The sequence below is a fragment of the Trichosurus vulpecula genome, chromosome 7 (genome assembly GCF_011100635.1).
Source record: "Trichosurus vulpecula isolate mTriVul1 chromosome 7, mTriVul1.pri, whole genome shotgun sequence".
NCBI lineage: Eukaryota > Metazoa > Chordata > Mammalia > Diprotodontia > Phalangeridae > Trichosurus > Trichosurus vulpecula.
Window position 1 is genome coordinate 206,546,001 of NC_050579.1, and position 10,147 is coordinate 206,556,147.

The following is a 10,147-nucleotide window of genomic DNA, read 5'->3' on the forward strand; positions in this document are numbered from 1 at the left end:
AACTCAAGAGAGACATAAAAAGGTAAACATGGAGAGGCGAACCTTGTTAATCAATAAGGGCAAACTGTTTATATCCATATATGGGATTATATTGTTTTATATTATACATATATATGTAAATCTTGAGAATACTACAATTGAAAGGGGTATATGTAGACTGTGGATGTCCGTATAAAATAACTGATATAATGGTAAAAACACATAATTAAGGAATGTGAAGGAATGGATCTGGGAGAAGAGGTAAGGAGGTAGTAGAAAAGAGTAAATTATATCACAGGAAGAGGCACAAAAACATAGTACAGTAGAGGGAAAGAAAGGAGAGAGAAGAGCTATATTTGAGCTTTACTCTCATTGGATTTGGTTCAAGAAGGGAATAACATACTCTGAGAAGTATAGAAATCAGTCTCGTCCTATAGGTGGTAGGAGGGGTCAGGGTTAAAAAGGGAAAGTCAGAAGGGAGGGAAGAAGTAGCAAGGGGAAAATGGTAAGATAAGGGTGGGAAATCAATACAAGGTTTAAACTGAGCAAGGCAGTTGTCAAAAGCAAAATTCTTGTGAGTAGTGGAAAGGAGAGGGGAGAAATAAAAGCATAAACAGGAGGGAAATAAGATGGAGAAAAAGACACAAATAGTAATCATAACTGTGAATGTGAATGAGATAAACTCTCCCATAAAAGAGAGGCAGATAGCTGAATGGGTTAAAAACCATAATCCTACAATATATTATTTATGAGAAACAAATTTGAAACAAGGGGATACACACAGGGTAAAAGTTAAAGGGATGGAGTACAATGTATTGTGCTTCAGCTAAAGTTAAAAAAAAAAGACAACTGGGATTGCAGTCCTGCTAAAGGGGCCCATAGACACTGAAGCAATATCATTACTTAACATATTTGCACCAAGTGGTATAGCATGCAACTTCTTAGAGGAGAAGTTAAGGGAATTATAGGAAGAAATAGACAGCAAAACAATACTTGAGGGGGACCTTAACCTCCCACTCTCTGAATTTGATAAATCTAACCTCAAAATAAATAAGAAAGAACTTAAGGAGGTGAATGTAATTTTAGAAAAGGCACATATGATAGACATCAGGAGAAAACTAAGTGGGAATAAAAAGGAAAATAATTTTCTCAGTGGTATATGGCACATACTCAAAAATTCACCATGTACTAGGGCATAAAAACTTACAATCCAGTTCAGAAAACCAGAAATGGTCAATGCATCCTTTTCAGATCATAATGCAATAAAAATTATTTGTAATAAAGGACCATGGAAAGATTAACTAAAATTAATTGGAGACTAAATAATATAATCCTAAAGAATGAATGGGCCAAAGAACAAGGTATAGAAACAACTAATAACTTCATTCAAGAGAATGACAATATCGAGACAACATACCAAAATTTATAGGATGCAGCAAAACTTGTTCTTAGTGGAAGTTACATATCTAAATTCTTACATGAATAAAATAGATTAAAAAGGAGATCAATGAATGGGGCATGTAACTGAAAAAGCTGGTAAAAGAACAAATTTAAAATCCGCAATTAAATAACAAATTAGAAATACTGGAAAACAAAGGAGAGATTAATAAATTTGAAATCAAGAAAACTGTTGGACTAGTAAATAAAACTAAGAGGTGGTTTTATGAAAAAAACAATAAAATTGATAAACCTTTGATCAATTCGAATGAAAAAAAAAGAAAGAAAACCAAATTACCTGTATCAAAAATGAAAAGGGTGAAATCACCTCCAAAGAAGAGGAAATTAAAACACCTATTAGAGATTGTTTTGCCCAATTGCATGCCCATCAAGTAGACAACCTTAGGGAAATGGATGAATATATACAAAAATATACATTGCCCAGGTTAACAGAAGAGGAAGTAAAATAGCTAAATAACCCAATCACAGAAAAAGAAGTTGAGCAGAATATCAATGATCTGCCTAGGAAAAAAATTTCCAGCTCCAGATGGTTTTACATGTGAATTCTATCAAACATTTAAAGAACAATTAATTCCCATACTTTATAGACTATTTGGGAAAATAGGTAAAGAAGGAGTCCTACCAAATTCTTTTTATGACACAAATACGGTACTAATACTGAAACCAGAAAGAGTCAAAACAGAGAAAGAAAACTATAGACCAATTGCTGTAATGAATATTGATGCAAAAATGTAAATAAAATATTAGCAAAAAGATTGCAGCAACTTAACACAAGAATAATACACTATGAGCAGGTAGGATATATTCCAGGAATGTAAGGCTGGTTAAATACTAGGAAAACTATCAAATCATATCATATCAACAAATATAATCATATCAACAACAAAACTAGCAGAAACCATATGATTATCTCAATAGATGCAGAAAAAGCTTTTGAGAAAATACAACACCCATTCCTGTTAAAAACACTAGAAAGCATAGGAATAAATGGAGTCTTCCTTAAAATTATAAGCAGCATCTACCTAAAACCATCAGCAAGCATTATATGTAATGGGGATAAGCTAGATCCATTCCCAGTAAGATCAGGGGTGAAACAAGGATGTCCATTATCACCCTTATTATTCTATTTGGTACTAGAAATGTTAGCTCTAGCAATAAGAAAAGAAAAAGAAATTGAAAGAATTAGAATAGGCAAAGAAGAAACTAAGTTATCACCCTTTACAGATGATATGATGATTTACTTAGAGAATCCTAGAGAATCAATTAAAAAACTACTTGAAATAATAACAAACTTTAGCAAAGTTGCAGAATATAAAATAAACCCACATAAATCCTCGGCATTCCTATATATTATTAACAAAGCCCAACAGCAAGAAATAGAAAGAGAAATTCCATTTAAACTTATTGTAGACACTATAAAATATTTGAGGCTCTATCTGTCAAGACAAACACAGGGCCTATATGAACACAATTATGAAACACTTTTCACACAAATAAAGTCAGATCTAAATAAATGGAAAACATCAGTTGCTCATGGTTAGGCTGAGCTAATATAATAAAAATGACAATTTTACCTAAATTAATTTACTTATTCAGTGCCATACCAATTGAACTACCAAAAAATTATTTTACCGAACTGGATAAAATAACAACAAAATTCATCTGAAACAACAAAAGGTCCAGAATATGAAGGGAAATAATGAAAAGAAATGCTAGGGAAGGTGGCCTAGCCATACCAGATATTAAACTGTACTATAAAGCAGCAGTCATCAAAACTATTTGGTACTGGCTAAGAAACAGAGTGGTGTATCAGTGGAATAGGTTAGGTACACAAGTTGCAGTAGTCAACGACTATAGCAATATAATCTTTGATAAACCCAAACAATTTGGCTTCTGGGCTAAGAACTCACTATTTCACAAAAACTGCTGGGAAAATTGAAAAATGGTATGGCAGAAACTTGCCATAGACCAATATCTTACACTGTATACCAAAATAAAGTCAAAATGGGTTCATAATTTAGGAATAAAGGCTGATACTGTAACCAATTTGAGAGAGCAAGGAAGAGTTTACCTGGCAGATTTATGGGAAAGGGAAGAATTCATAACCCAATGAGAGATAGAGAGCATTACAAAATGCAAAATGGATAATTTTGGTTATGTTAAATTGAAAAGTTTTTGTATAAACAAAGCCAATGCAACAAAGAGTAGGCAGAAAGCAGAAAACTGGGAGAAAATCTTTACAACTAGTGTCTCTAATAAAGGCCTCATATCTAAAACATACAGGGAACTGAGTCAAATTTATAGGAATACAAGTCATTCCCCAATTGAGAAATGGTCAAAGGATATGAACAGGCAGTTTTCAGAGGAAGAAATTAAATATATTTATAAACATATGAAAAAAATGATCTAAATCACTATTGATCAGATAAATACTAATCAAAATAACTCTTAAGTACCACATCTCTCCTGTCAGATTGGCTAACATGACAAAACAGAAAAATGATAAATGCTGGAGAGGATGTGGGGAAATTGAAACATTAATACATTGTTGGTGGAGTTGTGAACAGATCCAGCCATTCTGGAGAGCAATTTGGAACCATGCCTAATATGTTATAAAAATGTGCATACCCTTTTAAGCAGCAATACCACTTCTAGGGCTGTATCCCAAAGAGATCACACAAGAGGGAAAGGGACCTGTATGTACAAAAATATTTATAGCAGCTCTTTTTGTGGCAGCAAAGAATTGGAAATCAAGGGGATGCCCATCAATTGGGGAATGGCTAAACAAGTTGTGGTATATGAATGTAATGGAATATTATTGTGCTATAAGAAATGGGGAAGATACACACTTCATAATAACCGGGAAAGACCGAAATGATATGATGCTGAGTGAGAGGAGCAGAACCAGCAGAACATTGTACACAACCACAGACATATTGCTTCTGTGATGACTAACATTAATAGACTTGTCTCTTCTCAACAATATAAGGTTTAAATACACGTCCAAACGACTCATGATGGAAAGAGCTATCTGCATCCAGACAAAGAAATAAGGAGTATGAACGTGGATCTTTTTTTCTATATTTTTTGTTTTGTTTCTTCTTTCTCATGATTTACTCTATTGATCATGGTTCTTCTTTATGACTTGACTATTGTGTAAATATGTTTAGTATGAAGGTATATGTAAACCTCAGTATTAGGGTAGCTGAAGGGAATATGCATATATATACATATATATATATATATATATGTATATATATATAATAGACAGAGGGCACAGGGTGAGTTGAATATGAATGGATGATATCTTAAAAAATCAAATTAAAGGATGGGAGAGGAATATAATGAGAGAGGGAGAAAGGGAGAGATGGAATGGGGTAAATTATCTCACAAAAAAGTGGCAAGAAAAAGTGGTACTGTAGGAAAGGAAGAGGAGGCAGGTGAGGAGGAGTGAGTGAATCTTGCTCTCATAGGATTTGACTTGAGGAGGGAATACCATACACACTCAATTGGTTATCTTACCCCACAGGAAAGAAGGAGGAAGAAGATGATAAAAAAGGGGAATGATAAAAGGGAGGGCGGACAGGGGGAGGAGGTAATTAAAAACAAACACTTTCAAAAAGGGACAAGGTCAAGGGAGAAAATTCAATAAAGGTGGATAGATTAGGAAGGAGGAAAATATAGTTAGTCTTTCACAGCATGAGTATTGTGGAACAGTTTTACATAATGATATGCATGTGGCCTGTGTTGAATTGCTTGCTTTCTTAAGGAGGGTGGGTGGGGAGGGAAGAGGGGAGAGAATTTGGAACTCAAAGTTTTACAGGTAGATGTTCAAAAGAAAAAGGTTTTTACATGCAACTGGGAAATAAGATATACAGGCAATGGGGCATAGAAATCTATCTTGGCCTACAAGAAAGGGAAAAGGGGATGGGGGGGGGGGAGTGGGATGACAGAAGGGAGGGCTGACTGGGGAACAGGGCAACCAGAATATATGCTATCTTGGAGTGGGCGGGAGGGTAGAAATGGGGAGAAAATTTGTGATTCAAATTCTTGTGAAAATCAATGCTGAAAACTAAATATATTAAAGAAATTAAATTAAAAAATAAAAAAATGGGAAAAGAACCAAATCTTCAAAGTATTGGCTAGTGAACATGGAGGTAGTTAAAGATATGGTTCCTGTACATCTAAAAAATTAGTAATAATCATAGTCAGAAGGGTCTCATCAACAATGAGATATGCCATGCCAACCATATTTCCTTTTTCCACTGTGTAACATAGCACCTGTCACATAATAGGTGTTTAATAAGTGTTTATCTATTAATTTGCTGCTCTTCATAGGGCTACCAAACTGGTAGATCCAGGGAATGCTGTAGGTAAAATTAACCATGACTTTAGCAAAGCATTTCGTAACTTTTCTGTGCCTGCTTATGTACAACCTTGATGTAGGAAGTGAAGCCAAAAGAGAAAAAAAACAAATTCATGTCCTCTTCTAGCTCCCATCTCCAAAATCTGGGGATTACTGTCCAAGTCCCATCACCATGAGGATGTTCTTAGTCACTGTACTCAGCTCAGTCCCTGCAGAAAACTTTCCCTAAGCATGCATTGGTGAGTCCAAGAAATGAACAAAATTAATAAAGCTTTGTATCCAAACTCTCTAACTCATTTTTAGCCTAGGACAAAAGAAAAAAAACCCAAATTCTGTTTAGTTTTGTCTTTTGGGAAGTTTGTCCAAAATTACTAATAAATCAAAACAATAAGATTCTCTCTTTCAATTTGACTCTTCAACCCCACTGCTACCCCCAGCAAGGAGAAAACTGACATTTTTGGATCAGAATTTGATTCCTGATGTTTTCTGGGTCTCTACATGCCAATATCTGAACATTGTTTCTCCTTGATGAGCCCCCCTTATTCACAAGAACAATAATAATCAGATATAGCTAGTCAGAAAAAGAAATTCAGACTATTTAAAGGGAAAATTACAGTGGAATTTTACAGAACAGAATAAACTTTAGAATTAGTTTATGCCCTACATAGGTAGAGAAGAGGTGGGAAGAAGGGGAGATATTACTTTGGTCTGGTATTTATTTTCCCAAATGTAAAGTCAGCACTCACCATTGAATTCTGGCCATTGAAAGCAGAGAAAGCTATAGAGTCTGACCCCCACAGGCTATGTTGTGTTAATGTAGGTTCAAGCCCCATAGTTCCTAATTATCCTCTCTAGCTATCATTTCTTCCTCTTTTTCATTAAAATGTAATTTTCTGTAAGCATAAGGAGTTTGGTTTTCCAGGATCCATGGCCATAACAATGTCTTTTTCCCAGGTGTTGGATATGAGTTCTATGGTTCAAAACATCTCCACCACCGCATATGTAGATTGTAAGGGCCAAGTGTCACCCATTGTGGTAGCAATTTAGATTTGAAGATCTTTGCTGCCCATTAATAGGCCATGTGACCTGCTTACATCACAAGAAGCCTATGACACATGTGGCAGGAGGAGCTTCCTGACAGGAAAAGGAAGTTATGTCACAGGAAATGCTGAGAGAGAGACAGAGAGAGAGAGACAGAGAGAGAGAGAGAGAGATAGAGAGAGATGTTATGGCTGCTAATGGCCACCCTTGTGGTTGTTAGAACTGAACAGGCTGACTTAGCTATACCGTGAGTTTGTTTTGGGGAAGACCCCAGAAGGGCGTCAGAGAGGTTTTGGGATGGTGAAGCTCCAGGCTGTTACATGGTGTTTTAAGTTCCTTACTGTTATGATAAAGTGGGCTGACTGGCTGTGGGAGCTGAACATTTGGTTATAGGATATGATTTTCTGGTGTCTGAACAAATGTTATATTTCTTTTACCTTCTTTGTGGAGAGTCTCTCATACCTTGTGATACAGAACTACATAGGCATATTCATGATTATCATTGATGTTGTGTTTATTGCCTCACTGATACACCTGTTTAGATTGTAAAGGTCAGGACCCTGGAGGGGTGGAGTGTAAGTATAAAGTAGCTGGGCACTGGTCAGTGAGTGGGGAACCTTTAGGGTTGAAATGCACAAGCTAGAATACTGTGTTTGCCTTGATCTGCCCCAATCAAGGCTTGGGGGGAATCTGTGTTTGCCTCAACTGGCCTTCACTGAGGCTTGAGGGGATTTAGGGGAATGTACAATTTGTGCCTGTCCCATTGAGATGTAAGGGGAGTGCCCCCCTTTCTGGCTGGCTTCTGCCAGAGGGGTGATTAGGGATTGATGTAGGAGTTGGTGCTCAGCAACCCTTGTGAGAAGGTTAGATGGAATAAAGTCTGCATTGTTTAATTGTTAACCCCTTTGAAGCTGTCTTTCCTTTGTAAAAGCAGATCAAAGAACCTGTGCTAGCAGGCCATCCTTGGTATGCTGGGGCACTTGCTAATACAGGTACCACTTCCAGATTACATTGCCAATGAGATAGAGAACTAGAAATTTTCTTTTGTTCTCATGACATTTCACTTTTCTCCAAAACAGAAATTATGAGCAAAAGATAAAGCAACTTAAACTGTTGCCATGGTCTAGGATACCAAAAAGAGGGTAAAAACTATGAAATAATATGTAATCCTTGCTAAGTGAGCACCGTCTCCCACCACCCACCATGTTCCAGGCAGCAAGGCTACACTAGCCTCCCAACCCAGGAGTTTGCAATAAAATACATTCCTACACCTTAACCTCAGCATCTCTCTTTCCAGTACTATGGAGATCCAAGCTCCAAACTGCAGAAATTTGCTGAGGTTTCAATAATCAACACCATTGCAATATTGTATGCTACCACAAAGCTCTGCATAAGATCAGAGCAACAGAGAAAATGGGGAAGGACACATTTCTGGATGTCTGGGCTTGTAATAGAGATCAAAACCACACTTTGACCCATTCTCTCAAAGTTCCTTGGAGAGCCAAACTCCAAATGACAAAATCCTACCCAGCTGCAATAGCACCAGCATGTCAACACACTACTAGACCAAAGAATTGAGAAACTGCCTGTGAAAGAGGAGGGATGGCACTCTAATAAACCTGAAGGGGACATCTCAGAATCCAGTGAAAGCCAGTTCTGTTCTACTCAATAGTCATTTGGGGCAGAAACAGGCTGGGGAACTGAATTGCCCCCAGGAATCCAGAATCCAGAGAAACCAGAGGGGAAGTAATGAGAAAGTGAGCAATATAGGAAATAAGAGAAAAGGGACAGAAATTACCAAAGATTTCAGGATAAAGAAAGCTCAAAAATCTTGAGTACAAACAGATAAACCAACAGGGAAAACATTAACAGCAAAAGGAAATATGGCCTCCAGAACTAGTAAACAAATTTAGTTACCTATGAATAAATACTTCAAAACAAAGGAAAATTATTCAACACCTGATGACACAGAGGGCCCTGTGGATTTTGAGGGAAAATGTGGAACCATAACATGCTATTCCTCAGTGTTTAAAAGAAAAATTAGAATTGTCACAGTAGAATTGACGGCCTAGACAGCAGAAAAAATTCACAGAATTGAAAAACTTGAATCTGTGGTAGCAACTCTTACCAAAGAAATAGAGGACAACTGATTGAGAATGCAAATATACCAAAGTTTTGGCCAATCTAGAAGAATAGACACAATAAACAGTAACAATAAAAGAAAATATGAACTCTAAGCAAAACACACCGATCCCAAAGATAAGATTAGTATGGAAAACCTAAGGATCACAATATTCCATAAGAACATGGCAAGACAAATAACTTTAACATCATAATTTGGGAAAATATACAAAAGAACTTCTCAGAACTTCTTAATATGGAAAAAAAATAGGAAGAGTGGTTAAGGTAAGAGGAAGAGAACAAGTGAGAACAGGGCCACCTTAAAAAGATTAAGCTAAAGTAACTGAAGAGACAGATTACTGTGTTTGGAGAAGAAGAGGGGAAAAAAATCACAATGTGAAAAAAATTAGAGAAAATTAGAGGAAAATGTAAAACAGACATAACTTTAAATGTGAGTTGATTAAATAATCCAATAAAATGAAAAGGAGAGACAGATTACATAAGAAAACCAAATCATACAATCTATTACTCACAAGAAACACATTTAAAAAACAAAGACATATGCAAAATAAAGCTGAGGGGACACGGGAAAATTATTTTAGTGTGCATCAATTGAATCCAAAAAAGCAAGAGTAGCAATCATGCTACCTGACAAAGAAAAACCAAACATTCAAAAAGTAAAAAAGAATAAACAAGGGAAGAATATTTTGCTGAAAGAAGCCATAGACAACAAAAATCTATCAGTATTAAATGTATATTCTCCAAATGTGTTAACATTCAAATTCTTAAAGGAAACACTAACAGCAACACAAACACATAGACAAAATAGTGACAGGAAACTTCAATGGTCCTCTCCCAGTTGTGGATAAGTCTAACAGAAAGATAAACAAAAGCAAAAAATATAGAACTGAATAAATTGCTGGAGAAACTAGAGCTGAATAACCTAAAGCATTTTCTAAATGAGACTCCAAGAGAATACATGTATTTCTCAGCATCACATGGGAGTTTTACAAGAACTAACTATCTATTAGGACAAGAGATACTGCAAACAAGTGCAAAAAGACAGAAATAGCAAATACATACTTTATTGACAACAACACAATAAAAATAGTTATTAGTTCATTGACCACAAACAAAAGACACAGAACAAAATGGAGACTTAAATATGAAGTTCTAAATAAT